The following is a 17,356-nucleotide window of genomic DNA, read 5'->3' on the forward strand; positions in this document are numbered from 1 at the left end:
GATCAAGTAGAAGCGAGTCAAAGACAACGGTAAATGAAACCCTGGAATGTCTTTTCTTTCATTCTTTCTCTTGTAGTTTCTGTGATTTTTTTTTTTTTTCTGTTGGAAAAATTCCCATGCGAATTAAAAATACTCAAAGGATCTCCCCGAGCGACCGAAGGATATTTCGGTACCTAAATCGAAAAACGAAATTGAAAGTTACAGTATAACCAAGGAATCCCTCTAAGGGTGAATGTTTTCTTCATATCAATTCACTTTTAGTTTGTTGAGAACGCTTCGTTTACAGAAGAAACAAAAATTGGATAGCTAGAGAGTAAAAGAGTCAAACAAACACGAACTTAACTCTTATAGGGAGAGTCGAGTGTATGATACGAGTTTAAATAGCATTGTTTTTTTCCGTACGATGCTTTAAAACTATGAACTCTTTCGCTTAAAAAGTATTTGCTCACTAATCTAATTCAATCCTACAAACGAACTGAATACGCTCGAGTACATCTTTAGGCTCTTTTAATTATTGTTTGTCCTTTGAACAATCAACGCCAGCAGGACAAATAAAATGGAAAGCGTAATTTTGGTTTAAATAGCATTCTTTTTATTCAGAATTGCATCTATCTTTAGTTACAAAAAGAACGTTTGGACAGTTCTGTTTACATCCTGTTTTGGTGTCAGTTCACCTTTTCATTTAAACGTTATAAATGGTGAAACCAGCGAACCTTGTGATGAAATCCTGGAAGAACTCTGTCTCTCTTTAGTCAACGCGCTTCAGTGACACGAGGAATCGTGTCACTGAAGCGCGTTGACTAAAATTACCCATGCGCTCACTACCTTAATGTAATTTTTCACAGCATAACAATATCTCATAAATAATTTGAATTTTTATGTTTACAGCGCAACTAATAGGGCAGCATTCAGTAATGCTGTGTGTGGCCTGCTTCAAGTATTTTATATGAAATATTAATCCACAATTTTCGTAATAAAATCTAACAGCCTGTTGTGAATATATCAAATAACATTATCCAAATTATGACCTCAATACTTTTAGGAAATATTTATTTTTTATCGATAATTAAATTTCTCCACCTAGAGGCGTGCACGTATTTTTTATGGCGCTAATTGACGCAAGTAAATAATCTACATTGCTACTGGAAAAAGTCGTTGTTTACTGTGATAGTAAATGATAAAGAAGGGTTTAAAATTGAAAGAAATGGAGATAAAATTCACTATGCAATAACTCTTGTTCATCTAGCCTTTAGTTATATGAAATTTCCAAGATAGCAAGCTTCTAAGGTTTGATTTTTTACGTTAATGTACATTGCATTACATTAATGTACATATATTTTATGGGCGTGATTAAAAAAACGAAAACAATGAAAAGCAACTTACCCCATCGCTGAAAAAAATTTAAAACTATTTATACTATAGTATCAACTCAATTTCCTATCTATCTTGTCTAAGTTTAGTTCGTTTTGAGCACAGAACATTGAGTAAAACACATAGTTAAGTGGTTACGATTCCGTTCTTCTTCTTCTACGCACATCATAGAATATAACAGACGGTTAAGCTCAGTAGAAAACTGACAGAATAGTGTACAACATATTTCATCTGCATTGAATTAAAACTAGTTCCCGACAACCACTGGTCAAACATGTGATAAACCGTTGTACATAATAACAAGAACAAAAATGCCATTCTGAAGGTACAGTAATCTGTTCTCAACTTCCTCAACGGAAGTGTCTTTCCTTCCTCCTTCAGAGGATGCTAGCGCTTCTACGTATTTTCAGACCTTGCTTGTTCCACTTGTAAGTTCATTGTACGTCTAGTTCTCTGATTACGCCTTTTCTTCCATATGTTTTTCGCTGCATCTTATCGTGAATCATATACGATGTTTCACAGGTCTTCGATTTCTTGGGAAAAAAATCCTATAACTTGTTGAGATTAATTGCCAGCCTGGTTGACCGGGTGGTTAGCGTATCTATTCTCCAGCCAAAAGGCTGCGGGTTCGAATCCCGCTGTGGGCATGAATGATTGTGGGGAAAAAAAAAAACTAGTGGTGGTGGTAGATGGCGTTGTTGTAGTTGCGGTCAGTTGGTGGATTGAGTGGTGGAGACAGAGTTGTAGAGCAGGTGCCCTCCTTCGATGAGTCTTTGGACTCCCTGGAGGTGTCGAATAATAATAATTCACTCAGTATCGCACGAAAAACAGCAGCTTTTCTTTCATCTCGTTTTATAGCTATTTTACATTTATTGCCCACTTATTACAAGAAATAAATTACCATACCTGATAAAATATAAACTTCTACCTTGCGTATCATTTTTTGTTTACCTCTGTGATTGTATTGTGATTGCAATTCTTCCTTTCGCTACGATGGATACAGTTCATACATTTAAAAACAAAATTTCATTGTGCTGCTTATAATGATTACTTAAATTTGACTTATTGTTTGATTGCTAACACTTCCGGCTGTAAATCAGTTACAGTTCTTTTCATTGTATACAAAGAATTGGCTCGCGCTTGCTGCACCATTATGCGAAACGTGAGAAATGGCTTACTTCCTGAATCAGTGATGGCATTTCCGGATAAGCGTTAAAAAAAAAAAAATATAATAGGAATCGCTCCTGTTTACATTCAAGTAAAAATAATCTCAAATGAATGAATTAATGTTATTATTATTATTTTTTTACTAATTTGTGCATTTTAAACTTTCTGGTAATTGCTATATCTGTTGACAAAATATACCTTTTTTGTGACTGGTAATTGTCTGTTGAATTGTGAAATAATAATAACGCTAATTTTACATATTAATATAATTCATGGCGTGTTTAGGAACACGAAGTATTTTTTTAATTATTATTTTATTGATAAAATGATTTCGTATTAGACTCTTGTGAAATTCAGTTTCAGCACATTGTAAATGAATAAAAGTACACACACGCACGTATTCTAAATGTGGAATTGAAATCATATCAGAGATTTTTGTTATTTCTTCAAGGGTGGTGCGAATGATAGAAGCACATTGTTAGGAACGTCGTGACTGTCATTATCGCAAAAAGATCTACAGTTTTCTATAAAGAAGAAGGTCGACGTGTCACCGCATATTCTAAATGAAAAGTTGGAAAAGAGAAAAACAAGCGCAATATGGAAATGCCATTCTCACCTAGCGACTACCTCCAGACCTAATATTTAGAACAGTGGTATTTTGTATACCACGAGTCGGCTTCTAAAACTCGCGCGCTTCTTGGCATCTGTTGATCTCCGGAAATGAAGACTTTGAAGGAGAAAAATATTCAACCAAATTTTATATCAGTACGGCATAAACAACTTTCTGTTCGTACGCCACCTATAAATGAAAGAAAAACTTATGTATTCGAAGCTGTTAAGTATGACCTTCAGGAAGGTTTAAAAAAAACTTTCTTTTTAGAGCATTACCAACCCGAAAGAATGATTCTGTGTCGGGTGAAATAAGCACCAGATGTTTTAGTCTTAATTTTTCTCGTCAGACTCAGCCGGGTTTATCCAACTGGAAAACAACAAGGATAACGTTTTTCGCTTGCATTGATTCAGTTATTCCGGACCAGCCAAACAACAACAACAAAATAATAATAATCAATAACAGAAAAAGCTGAATTCTTATTTCTAGAATAAGATCGATTCTAGAAACCTAGTTCTAGAAGAAGTACTGCGAAAATAAAACAAAAAAATCAATCAAGGAATTGAGTTTTGATATATGCAGAAAAATATCTATTTTGTGTTTCTTGTAAGGCAAAAAAAAAGTCTTCATTAGTCTTAGTCATTCTCATGTTCTAGAAAATCATGTATATGTAGACACGTTTCGTTATGTAGAACAGTATAAACAAATATTATATCCGGTGTCATAAATTTCTACTTGTAATGTACGTTCCTTAGTTGTTCTGAGTCTAGGAAACTAATAACATGACCTAATTTCATTGAAATCATTACCATTTAATTGATTTGTGTGCTCATGTCCCTTGAGAGAATAGAACATTGACAAATACAGCTACCCAACTAAGTAAACAAGTTTTCTTTTTTAAAAAAAAATAGTAAAAAAGATGCAATTACGGTATTTAAAAGTTTGGTAGCGATCTTGACCAAAAGTTGTTTTCTAAGAGATCTCGCTTTTTTAGTTATTTTGTAATCTTCATGAAGGCTATTTGATCTTATCCGATTGAATTTTCCAGGAAAATGTATCTGATGCAGTCTTTTTCTTTGTCATTTTATAACAGGCGCCAGAAAAGAGATAACAGCTTTCAATGCGTAACACTTCCTCTTTGACATGGAAGAATTGATGGGCCTTTCATCCACCCCATTTTTTTACTATAAATATTAATTCCTGTTTTTCACATAAAGATAAAAAAAAAAAAAAACGCTTCCGTGTTTCAAGAAGTCCTTTTTAGTGTACCAAATGGCCTTCTTGTCGGTTACGGAGTAGCCCCAATTCTAATTTCACCCTGATGTATTAGGAATTATTAAATGCATTTAGTGGGCTTTCACTCCCCCCCCCCCCCATAAGATCAAAATAATTTCTGCTCTTCTCTTTTTGCTGTGTCATCTGAATATGTTGGAAAGTTACCTAGCTTATTCACGTTTAAATTTAGTTTTTACTTTAGCGAATGCATTGTCACTGCCCATTCATGTTCATGAATATTGCAGTAATGAAATTTTATTAAGCCAGTATGGAACTCTCTCTCTCTCTCTCTCTCTCTCTCTCTCTCTCTTTATCTAGCCATCTGTCTAACTTCTGTTTTTGTGTTCTGTTATATGGTAAAGTTTTCTAATAGTTCTCTCAGCATACTTTTATATTAGTATCTCTGGAACTATATATCGAGCTGAAATATTAAAATTCACGGAATGTATAAGGAAGGAAATATCTTGTGGTAAACCACATTTGCCTTCCTAAATTATTCTGTCTACTCATTTCTTTTCAAATAACAAATCTTACAAGTGCTTCACATGTTACTTGTTATTTACATTGACATGTGAACGAAACAAACAGCCTCCCCTCCCCCCCCAAAAAAAAACGTTGAAGTTAAAATAGTATTAAATATCTTCTTACATTTCACTGGAATATTTTACATCTTATAAGAGATTAACAGATCATATAAATAATTTAAATACCTATAAATTGCATTCAATATGCCACGACAGTTACAATTTGACATCCACTGCTGTTTCTAGACAAATACATTGCATGTGTGTGTGTGTGTGTGTGTGTGTGTGGAGAGAGAGAATAATTGGAAAGCTTTCAAATCGACTTAATCTAAACAGTAAGGAATAATGCTTGTATATCAGATCTTTTAAGAAAATGCTAATGATATGCAAAAGCAGAGAAAAAAAATAGTAGTGGCTACAATCTCAACTTCGCAGTCCTATATATTATTATTGAAACTATAGATATTTCAGAAGAAGAAAAAAACATAAAAATAGATTAAATAATATTTTACTGTTTCCATTTCACATTTTTTTTCTCTTAAGTCTACTGGTCATCATCGGTACTAAATTTATTCAGTAACCAAGTTGAAATCGACGTTTACTTCATCTGATCTCCCATTGGTTCTTCGGATTCCCATAAGTACCTTAAAAAAAAGAAATGCAGTATTTTTCATTTGAACATACTTGAACGAACCTAAATAATTGGCCCCGATACAGAAGCTACGGTATTTTCTCCTGGAAACTGTATTCACAAGGCTTGTTAAAGAATTCTCCTCTTTTATAATATCCGTGATTGCCCACGGGTCTCTGAGATTACCAGAGTGTACGAATGAATAAGAAAAGTTCAACTGCATCAACATTCTAATGTTTACAGATACACGGAAGCGCAGCTTCTAAGCTTGGTGCAGGCAAAACTAACCTGTTCCTTTTGTACCAAAAAAAAAAAAAAAAAAGAAAAGAAAAGAAAAAGAAAAAAAAAAGCGAAATTAGCCAATACTACTCAGTCTGTAAACATCTTCGGTAATAAGATTCTTTTAACGAGTGACCCGAAGGGCTTTCAAACTTAATGGCAACGTCTTTGTTAAGTCTAACTGATGCAAGTAGAAAGACAAATAATTGTTTCGGTAATTACACAGAATTGCGTTCTTCAATTCCTTTAAGAATTAAAAATATTTTTGTAATTGTAAATTAATTTAGGCTTAGTTAAAATTATGTACAAACCAAATCTATTCATTTTCAAACTGCATATTCAACCTATTTTCGTGTGCTTTTTTTAAAATTGAATGCGACTAATGTAACGACCCCCCCGAGTCATTTTTGACGGTTATTTTGCTTCGTTTCTATAGCGAGATAGTTGAAATCTATTCAGAAATTAATTAAATTGCTTCTCAGTCGACACCTACATAATTATCATCGATCGACGAGTTTGTCACAAAGATGGACTACGCTGTTGATACAAAGTGTCTTCTTTTGCTCGTGAAATTTCTCCCGTCGGTTGTGCTTTTATCATCTTTCCAAACTGTGGAATCTTCATCTTTTGATTTTCTGTTCTTTAGAGAAGTTAGTAAAGCCGAGAAAATGCAGGAGAAAAGCAATTAAAATCGGATTATCAGAGTTTAGTAGAAGAAAGTTAGTCGAGTCCTTGTAAACTCCTCACCCTTAGATGCCATATGATCGGGAAAGATGGGTTTTGAAAGAAATCTGCAAGCTAGAAGGGTTTACCTACCAGGAAATTAATTAAAGCTCATACAGATCGCCCTTTCAATGGCAACGTATCACATTGTTTGCAGCTAGGAGGTCTTAAAAGCGCTAAAATAATCAGATGAGCGTTTGTCAATAATAAGTGTAGTATATAAAAAAAAGAGGAAAAAGTTAAATGATTATGAGTTTGTTGGCTGTGTTGAAAATAGCACACTTGTGTCGACATAACGATGACTTATGTGGAATTGTGAGATAATCCCTAACAAATGTTATTAGCATGTTGCCAAAATATAATAGACTTAAAAATGTTACAATATGTTTTTATCAAATGCTTTGGATACGTTATTTTCTGAATGTTTATAAGCATGTTAAATGATGGTTATGAATGCGTTGTTTCAAATGTTTTGGGCACTTCAGATCAGGTTATAAACAAGCAAATATGGATGCATCCATGTGCTATGTAATAGCATATAAGAGATACACATTGACTGCTAAGAACTACAATTTCCATATACGTGAAACCAAAATTTCCGAGTTCTTTCTCGTAAAGAAAACAGTAATAAGGTTTATGGTAATTGAAATCAACTGATTTTATGGGCAAATGATAAGTGTGTTTCAAATACAACCTTCTCTTATTTAACAAGATTGCTGGAATAAAGATTTGGCACAGTTGACATTTTAATCTGCAGCACAAACATAACAAGAATCGATTTAAAGTATGCAAAGGAAATTAATAGACTCCGATCAAACGACAAAAATAGGATTAACAACGATACCCTCATATAAAAAAACGAATTTACCAAAAATGATAGTTATATAAATTAGCCAATCGTTAACTATACTAGTATATACTTAAATTAGTTTTGACCTTCTACGAGCACATTTTTTCATAGAAAAATCAAGTGATATTTCAGAAGGACTTGATTTCTTTTGTATAATTAGTACTTATTGTGCTTGTAATGAACACTTACCTCTAAACGCTTTTGGTTAAAGATACTAGAAGTAGCTTCTCCAAAGGATAACAAAACAATCCTTCCGGAACGTCGTCGGAATCTTGGCTGCTGGCGTTCTTGTCCGTAAGATGCGCCACCAAACGAAGGTAGTTTCCTTCGCTGGTGGAGTCGTCGAAGAGAGGAGGAAAAATTGACGTGTACTTAGTCCTGGGACTGCTCCGACAGAGAGGTCAACACTTTTGTTTCTCTCGGATCGCAGTTGCGGCTTTGTCAGTGCTGTTGCTGCCGCCCAGCCATCATCATTGCAAGGATAACGGTGACGCGCGCGCTATGAAAACTATAAGCACGTGGTGAGCGTGTGAGTATATCGGTGAGCGCGGTCGCTGCTTGTATAGGCTCTCTCGGTGGCAGTCCGTAGATGAGATGACCGCTTCATCCCCGTGATGCTGCACTAGCGCGCCAGGTGGAGACAAAATTCGGAAGCAGGAAACATATCTACTACAGTAAAGGGAGACTTTTGCTAGTGCCTTCTGATACCTTAGATCTTAGCTTAAAGAAACATTGCAGTACGATGCAACGCATTGAACAGTTTCACAGATCTTTCGTGGTTAGCGATGGTAAAAATGTAACCAGAAATACATTTAATCACTTTGCATATACCCAAATGAAATGCGGAGCAGGAATCCCTAGCGTAGTTTTGACGGCTTTAATTGCTTAACGTATTGTCAGTGTCTTGATGAGTCCGAAATCTCATCTATGATGCGAAGAACACATAATTGGACTTTTCAACTAAAGGTGACTTAATCGGTCTCATATGGGTGATAGGAATTTTACTGATAAATGCAACAAACGCAATTACCAGATATAATATAATATACTCATATTATTATTTATTTATTTTTATGTCAATCCCACATTGACATAAGATGGTTCTAATTTCATTCAATTTCAGTGGTTCTTTTAAAACGTCAAATTCCATTATCTTCAAGAAAGGATTCTTATTTTTATATTCGACAGTCATTTATCTCCCTTGGTGTTTTCATTCAATACCTAAGACCCTGGGGGGGGGGGATCCTCTTCAACTTTCCAGTTTTTCTTCTTTTTTGGATTTCCCTTTAGTGTAAATTCTGATTTACAATGTGTGATCTGCTTATTGAGCGAATGAAACGGCTCCGAACATTTAGTCGTGTTGGCTAAATCGTTATCATGGACTCTTTCATTAGAAAAACGATAATGTGTTGTTTCTTTTTGTTCGAAATGGTCAGTCACTGAAAGGAAAGAAACGTATAGAGTTCTTAAAAGTAACCCCCATTAAGCAGACCGTTACTTCTTAGTGCGAACGAGATTGTATTAAGGGAATGACGCAGGTTTAAAGGCAAAAGATGCCATTATTTTGGATCGCAGCATTTCTTAGTTTAGTTATTGATTACAAAAACTTACTTAATATGATACTCTTGAAATTATCTCCTTTTTTAATTCTCTGTTCATTTCGAAGCTTAAATAAAATGCAAAAAAATCTGTGTGTGCGTGTGTGTGTGTGGTGGCATTATCCATATTGTTGATGTCGCATTCGAGTAAAAGAATATACTTTCTTCAAACATTTTTTAAAAATATGTAATTTTTCATGCAGACGTTTGCAATAACATCTCCAACAGACCTCATTACAGACTCAGTTGAATTGATGGTACGTAATCGAAAAGAAAATGACTTTATTAAGACACAGCTACTTCACTTGTAGTTTTTATCAGCATTATTAGAATCAAAACACTAATTAGAATACGTTGGATTGAATATTATGGTGTATATTTGGGGAGGGTGTGTTGGGAGTTACCGCTGCTGGAAATGCGTGTACAATAGTAGAAATACTAGTTAGAAATGTACTTCAGTGAAATTGTAATGACGTTTTTTTTTGAGGTCCAAGTGATGCCTTTAAGAAAACCATGAAGGAAGGGGAATATCAATAAAAACAGGTTCAATATAAAAAGGTTAACTGTTGCGATGAGTTCTTGGATTCCATAGAGGCGCCACGTAATAAAAATAGCTGACTAACTAATTATGGATAAAATTGCAATCATGTTTCTAATGATGACTCTCCATGGGCAGTTTTATTGTAATAGCTGCAATGGAACAGTTTTATGTTCCGTTGCAGTTTGTTCCAATGGAACAAACTTTTCCATTGGACTACTGTACAAAGTGTGTGGCAAGCTCAGATTTAGAAGAAAGAAACCCACTGCAATCAAACCCATATGTATTACAACAGTTACAATCCCAATAGGTTCAGACACCTTTTTAAAATTAAATTTCGAGACTAACACCACTTGAAAACACCATTCGGATCCTCTGCTTCCTACGGTGAAAGTATTTCTGAAGAAGTATAGGATCTCCCAAAAAGTTAAACTGTTAAGCCTTCTTCTTCTCTCCTGTCAAAAGGATTTTCGCTACACAATTATTTCATCTCAAAAAGGAGAGATCATTCTTCACTTCTTGATGTTTATCAAATCTTGCAGTTGCGATTATTTTACAATAGAAAGGACTGCAGAAATTAGATGGAAAAATATATGAATTACAGTTTGATAAATGTGCTGTATCTATTAATTCTAGGATAAGATCGCGAAAGTGTCGCGAATTATCCTTCGAAAACGTAAGGAACCATTCTTGCATTCTAAGAAAGAACCCTTTATAAGGACTTTTTTTCAGTTGAAGGTGGTATTCTGTATAATTTTCAAGCCGACAGCTTTTTTATAAATGTCTTTTAAAAAATCCTATGGATCCTTCCTTACTCTGTTAACAGAATTTAAGTGTAAATGATAGCATCGTTCTTTACCTGTACCGTTTTTGTATCCATTGTTTCCTACTTGCAATATCTTGCCCACTGGGCGGGAATCTGTGACTCGTTGTGATACATAACATCACCTTTTTTTTTTTTTTTTTTTTTTTTTTTACATATTTGGCTAAACAATCGAAACTACCGTATAATAAGTAAAAATCGCAAACCAAAATAAAGTACACAAATAATTTAATCAGTTTAATCAATCATTTTTTTAAATATCCACAATCGTTACAAAAATATGAATTGAATTTTTACAAAAAAACATTTCATTAAATTACATTTCAGGTTTTATTTAATTTTTTAATAGAGTTTAACGTTTTATTAATTTGATAATCGTGGAGGAATGCAACATTTTTTACTCTTCTTTTTTTTTTTGCAAATAATTGACTAAAGAATACATGCAGTTAACAGACAAAATAAAATACTATTAGTGACCAGCAGACGACATAGTGTGAATGCTGAATTATGTAATAGGTAGGTGGGGTTGTATGCCCTGTTGCGATGAGTTCTTGGATTCCATGGAGATGTCACGTAATAAAAATAGCTGACTAACTAATAATGCATTATGGATAAAATTGCAATCATTCTTTTATTATACACATATAACCTTCACCATCCGCGATGACTGTGGATTATTTGGAGCAACTTTTTCCCACTCGTAATATGGATCTTATGCATCTCAACTTTACTATAATTTACAGTTTAATTAGAGTTTTTCAATGTATTTATCTTTAAATATAAGTACAATTTTTTATCTCTAATAGTAACACACACACACACGCGCGCGCGCGCGCGATTGTCTACCTTTTAGTTACACTCAAGCCAGTATTATCCGCTCGGTCTTTCGTGTCGTCGTTGTCTCAAAGTTAATCTCATCTGAATTAGTTGGAGTCAAGTTTTGATCTTTTCCGATTACTGAGTTGTCCCTGTTTTTTTCAACATTATTTCTTGGCGCTGTATCTTTTTCTTTAATCTTGCTTTTGCTGTAATTTATTTTTTCACGTGTTGCTTCAAGGAAAATATCCTTTTTATCATAGAATACTTTTGCGACTGTTAAGAAGTAAACTAACAAGAAAATTATTATGAACTGTTCATGTGCTTAAAAATGAAATAACAAAAAGTAAAAAGACTTCACTCTATACAAGTTTGTAATGATAAGCTTTAAATGGTAACTGAAGTCAGCACGTGCAGCTTGTGTTCCTTTTTTTTTTTTTTTTTTTATGTGGCTCCCATTCACAAAAGGTTGTTACAATTTTTGTATTTCTCTTTTGACATCGTTCGGAAACTCTGATTTAGAGAAACATGAAACTTATTCCATGCCACTTCAAGCCTCCAGTAAGCTGGACGTGGTCTCATGCAGGAAGATGAAATTTCTCCCCCCCCCCCAAAGACAATCACGTATATTCATGTTTACAGCTGGATTCCAACTCGCAGCTTATTGGATGGAGATTTATGTTAGCCAGTCGGTCAGTGAGGCCAACGAAGTTAGGTTCCAAAGTCACTACATTAAGCCACCAGAAGTATGCGGTGTTCCTCTGCTATCCCGAATGTAATTCAAAAATTATTAATGTAATAAATATTATAGGTCTTCTTCTTCTCCCTTCTACGTGTTAGGCCTACTGGCGTGTTACAGAGCTATCTTAAGCATTTCTAAGTCGTACCCGTCCCGAGGATAAGGTGACTAGCTCTATGCGTCCCTGCATATTCGATGTAGCTGCGTGTGTTCATGAGGCCGGTTTGCCTGCTTGAGGGAGGAAAACCCCCAGATAAACTGGGGGGGGGGGAAACTCTGCTGTCCATGCTTAAGACCATCTAACTATATCTAATAGAGATCCTTAAGCTCTTCACGTCGGCGACGAGAATCGAACCCAGGACATTCCTTTCCCAGGCACATTGTTAAATATTATAGGTATTAATCCAAACTTGTAGTAAAATTATAGTTGCTGTCCTGCTTTTTTTTTTTTTTTGCATTGCAAAGCTTTCAATGTAGTGGTGTGGGAAAAGATCACATTAAAAAAAGGGATCACTTGGCATGCTCTGCAAGTATGTTAGCACATGCTCTGCAAGTATGTTAGCACATGCTCTGCGAGTATGTTAGCACATGCTCTACTAATTCCTTAAAAAGAAAACAAAGGTGTATAACAGGAACAGGGCTTGCCTTAAGTCTTTTGGATCGATTGGACCCAATCGGATTCAGAAGGAAAAAAATAATAATTTGATCAATTTTGGAAGATGTTGAACAAAAAGCAAGAACATTTTTATAATTAGTTTACTTATTTAGTTTTTTGTAAAGATTTAATAATAAATATATTATTTATTTTTCAATATTGATTAATAGTATATATTCCCAATATCTAATTATCTTAAATTAGAAGACCCACCAAAATTATCCCAATTGGACCCTGCATTTCTACAGCCAAGGGACTGTACAGGAAATAATGAAATTAGTTTCTATTTTTTTTTAAACCACGGGATAGCGGGGAAACTGCTTGAACCCATAAGTAATGGAAACACACCAGAAAGGGAGGACATACTTAGAAAATAACGTTGGAAAACATGTTGAGATTCATATAGTAGTTGTGGACGTTTCAGCTTGCATAAATATATCATGAATGGTTTATAGAGATAATCAGAACGTGCGAGTTGTCATTTCCAGTTGCATACTTCATCTTCAAATATAAAAACAAATTGATAACTCATCACTAAAATTTAATACTTTGTTTCTGCTATCATTCAGAACAAAATGAAACATATCTGAGAGCAAATTTGCAAAGTGCAGCTTCAGCTATTGGCACTAAAGAAATGACGTACAGTCAGTTAGACTTGGGTGAGAAAGAAAAAAAAAAACTGGATATAACTTATTATAAAATATTAAAATCAGATCTTTTCATGCTTTCATCATATAGGAAGACCACTGCAGAAATTCCAAAGCTACACTCAGTCTACTACGATGAAAATGACATTGCGATATTACACCTTGGAAGTGTGGAAATTGCCATTTCACGATACTTCAAACTGCAAATGTCCTATTCGGAAATGTCTTCCGATTCATTAAGAACAATATTCGGTTATTTCTCATATTAAATCGACCAGCTGGCTCTTACAGAGAGAAACGAAATTAACTCTGTCAGCTGAAAACCATTAGAGCAGATATTATTAATCTTGAAAGCCCAACAGAATAATACCGCTTGACGTTTTCCATCGACTACTGACAATTCTCGACGGCACTGAACAGCTGTGTGTTTGTGTGTGTGTTACATTCATTTAGGCTGGATATAAGTGTGTACAGATATTATATTCTCTTATGAACGTCTAGTCTCAAAATTAAAGCCTCCTAAAGGGTTTTAAACTAATCAGACTTTTCCCTAGAGGGCGCTATATGTAATACAATTAGCATACTCAATAACAAAATGCTTCACGTATCGGTTATTATTCTCGTATGAGACGGATCTCTTAATAAATTTCCATCCTACGAGAATAAACGATTAATGAGAAAAATAAAAGCAGCTCTCTGGTCTACCGAGCAGTGGAGTGCATTTAGTTTTGTGAACAGTGCTTGCACTACATTTCAAATGCATAACGAAGGAACGAAGAAATTGTGCCAAATATTGGACTGCCTTTTCCTTTTAAATCCGTAAATCCTTCTGTCTATGATAAAAATATAAAGCATCAACTTCTGTCAGTGCCGCAACAAATTCCCTTTTTCCTTTTATCCACTGTCTATTGCCTTCGCTCTTTTTTTGTTAGTATGTCGTATTTAAGATGCGAGAGATGGTAAGTAAGTGAATTGTGAACATCTAAGAACGACAAATCGGATTATCCAAATAAGATTTTCGCACTGAAGCTTACTTCTAAAGCCTTCCAATTTGTCATATTCTTGCATCGCAGCAGACATGTCAAAAAAAAAAAAAAAGGAAAAGACAAGTGTAGATAAGGTGGCAGATAAGATAGAGAATGAGAACAAAAAAAAAAAAAAAAAAGGAAAAAAAAGAGAGAGAGAGCTTTTAGTATGCATGCGAAGCTTTGGACGCCTTGAGTACTTCGGGTTCCTTTAAATCACTGAACACTTTGCAGGTCAGAGAGATCCATTCTTCTGTATGTAGTGCCCTGTACTGAAGCTTCAGTAAGTCATCATTAAACAGATTGCTGCGTCTCCCCTTAGCAACATTGTGAGAATTACATATTTGCCTTTTGTTGGATAAGAAATTTTCAGTTGACAATGAGTTAGTCGGACTCATGCGGAAATGGATGATTTTAGGCCACAAAAGAACCACAGACCCACGCAATCAGCATACATAATATGCTGTCCTCGTGGATTCAGTTGCCTTGTCTGTAATGCCAACGGAATATCATTTCTTCATTCATTTCCTTCTCCTCATATCAGATGTTGCACAGTGTTATTACCATCATGGGATTCCTCATTTTCCTTCTTCCCATAAGATTTGTGCCTACAAGCCAATGTCGAAACATAATTATCCTCAAGAGAGGCGTGTGGCTATCTACAAGTAGTTTTAAAATCCCAATACCAAATCCTTGTTTTTGGCTCTACAATTCAAACTACGTAAAGTAGTCCTAATATTATGACCTCCTTTAATATTTCCATGTATTTCCATCTAGGGTTGTGGAGATAGCAACCTTAAGAGGGCGATCTTTTTTTTTAAGTTACCTACATAATGAAATGAATTGTGTAGGCAAAGACTGTGTGTATCGGGGAGGGATTACTCACTCTCGGCAATGAGACACGAGTCCACTTTCCCAACAGAATTCCGGGTCCTCCTTGCCCTTCCAAATAAAGTTCTAGGATATCCTGATTCTCGAAGGATACCTACACCTTTTGTGATGAGGACGCTACAACGACAATTTGTTTTAGATAATTAAAATTTTACAACAAAATCACGCTATATACTTTACATAAATTCTTAAAAATTTCATGAAATTTTTAAGAATTTGAAATTTAAGAATAATTTCAGAAATGAAATTATAAAGTTCTGTGTAATTACCAGGCTGTAGGGAAATCAAAGCCATGTGCGTTGGTCAAATAAAACGACTATTTTGGATTATATGGCACAAACTTGCTTTCAGTAATAAAGATCACATCACTTAAATACAGATCGTACTTTTATTGGATTTTAATATGAATGAGATTATTTTGCTCCCTCTTTCTCCATCGAGATTTGTATGCGCTTCTGAAAAAGTTTGCATGTTTTTTATTGGATGTAAGACTTTAAAGATTTAAAAGAGTATTTGTATTATAGAAAGTTTAGTGTTTTTAAAGAACAAAGGAACGAAAACAACTGCGAGTTGAAGAGTGGGATAAGCAGCATAGAAAACTAAGAACAGATCTAAGAATTCTCTATTTAAAGCCGCAAAAAGATTTCTTCAGTGCTTCCATCAGAGCGTTACTTTTCTGTGTTACCTCCTGCGGGCTTTGGCACACAAAGTGGTTCGTTGATACCTCGCTTGTTCTACTTCCCTATACGATCTCGAGCTTAAGTGCTTTATCGTTAAACAGAATCCCTTCCTTTGATTCCTCCCGCCCTTACATGAGACGTTGGAAGATAGATCAATAAGAAAGGCGTGTGGTTTCTCCCAAAAGTAAATTATCTGGCCTAGTTTAAGAAAAGATCTTGCGAAGATGACGCAGTGCACGAGAGACGGGATGAAAGAGGTTTATCCGGTACTCCATTTCGACCTCCCTTTTTCTGCCCTAGTAATCCCCCCCCCTTGTGCATCCCACATAGAATATCATCATATTTCCACTACTTTGTCTTAGCCTTTTGGGTAGTATTGTAGAGGCGTAAAATGTCATCATAACTGTATTTAATAGGAAATGATTTCCGCGCGCAAACATGTTTCAACTTGCCTGTGAATCAGTTTTATCTTTACCTTCAGCTTCTGGTTCTTCTTCTAGTAGCTGTAACGCAGTGAACTGCTCTAATAAAACCAAGTGATCGTTATTTAAAACCAAAAATTAACTAATATTAAATCTAAAGCTGAGAAAGTCTACACGTGAGACACCAACTAGGAACACCAGGAATATTAAAAGAAGATTGAGGACAGAATAAGATCACATAAGGTCTTCTTGAGTACTATAAAATTTTTCAAGAAGATTCGGGAATGTGTCACTGGGTTCTTTTCAGTTGTACAACAACTCAGAACCAGTAAGATATTTGGTTCGCTCCGGTAGATTATGCTTAAGACTAATAACCCGTGAATTAAATTTAGATTAAGGATCAGTGAGGTACAACAGTTGAACACGATGACACAATGCTCTTAATGCAATGTCAGTGAAACTACGACTGTCGTCTACTAAGCAACTAAGGTTAACTACGGCAGGGTATTATTTCTGTTAACTGCGTTTCTCCGACCAGTTTTACACAGTTGTAGTAAAAATCCTTTGGTCGGAAAAATCGGGGCTCGAATCTCGTCTAAGAACTTTTGTAAGTACTTGTTATTTGGGAAGGGATAAGCTGGTCTTATACAGTGGATGAAGGTTTTTTTTCCTCTCTTGAATGTCGATTTTTCATACCGCAAAACAGACAGACTGGCCATAAACATCCTATTATAACTATTCATAACTTTTGACAGTCTTCTATTACTTTCCTTCCGAAATGTTTTCCTTAAAAAGATACAGTATGTAGAAAAATCAAATCTAAACATGTATTATTTATAAGGAATTTTTTAACTAATACATGTTCGGATTTTTTTTTTTTTTTGCATCTGTTTAATATTTTTTTAAGATTTTTAAAATATTTTAAATTGTTTATTTCTAATAAATAATTCAAAATTTTCTAAGAAAGAGCTTCGGTTTTACGACGTGACGCAGTTCTAGATAAATGACACTTCTCCTCTCCCTCCGTTTTCCGGAAACTCGGGCTTTTCATCCTATAAAGCAAAAAAAAAAAAAAAAAACATAACACCAGGA

General features: G+C 34.8%; 1 protein-coding gene and 1 long non-coding RNA gene across 5 annotated transcripts in view; one reads left to right on the plus strand and one right to left on the minus strand.

Moving 5' to 3' along the window:
- LOC150102394 (neuroglobin-like) overlaps positions 1-3,504 on the minus strand; it is a 40,116-nt gene extending 36,612 nt beyond the window's left edge. Inside the window, exon 1 of one of the 4 annotated variants that reach the window (XM_090398872.1) lies at positions 3,431-3,504. The gene's annotated coding sequence lies outside the window, so the exon portion shown is untranslated. Of the gene's footprint in view, positions 1-1,383; positions 2,145-2,322; positions 2,461-3,154 lie in introns of those variants that run through there. The other 3 variants (XM_090398871.1, XM_090398873.1, XM_090398869.1) reach the window with 3 other exon arrangements.
- The window catches only part of LOC150102393 (uncharacterized), a 191,058-nt gene that overhangs the window by 56,129 nt on the left and 117,573 nt on the right, over positions 1-17,356 (plus strand). The window lies entirely within an intron of this gene.

Source organism: Typopeltis vanoorti, chromosome 10 (genome assembly GCF_054136105.1).
Source record: "Typopeltis vanoorti isolate ZY-2024b chromosome 10, IOZ_Tvanoo_1.0, whole genome shotgun sequence".
Taxonomy (NCBI): Eukaryota; Metazoa; Arthropoda; class Arachnida; order Uropygi; family Thelyphonidae; genus Typopeltis; species Typopeltis vanoorti.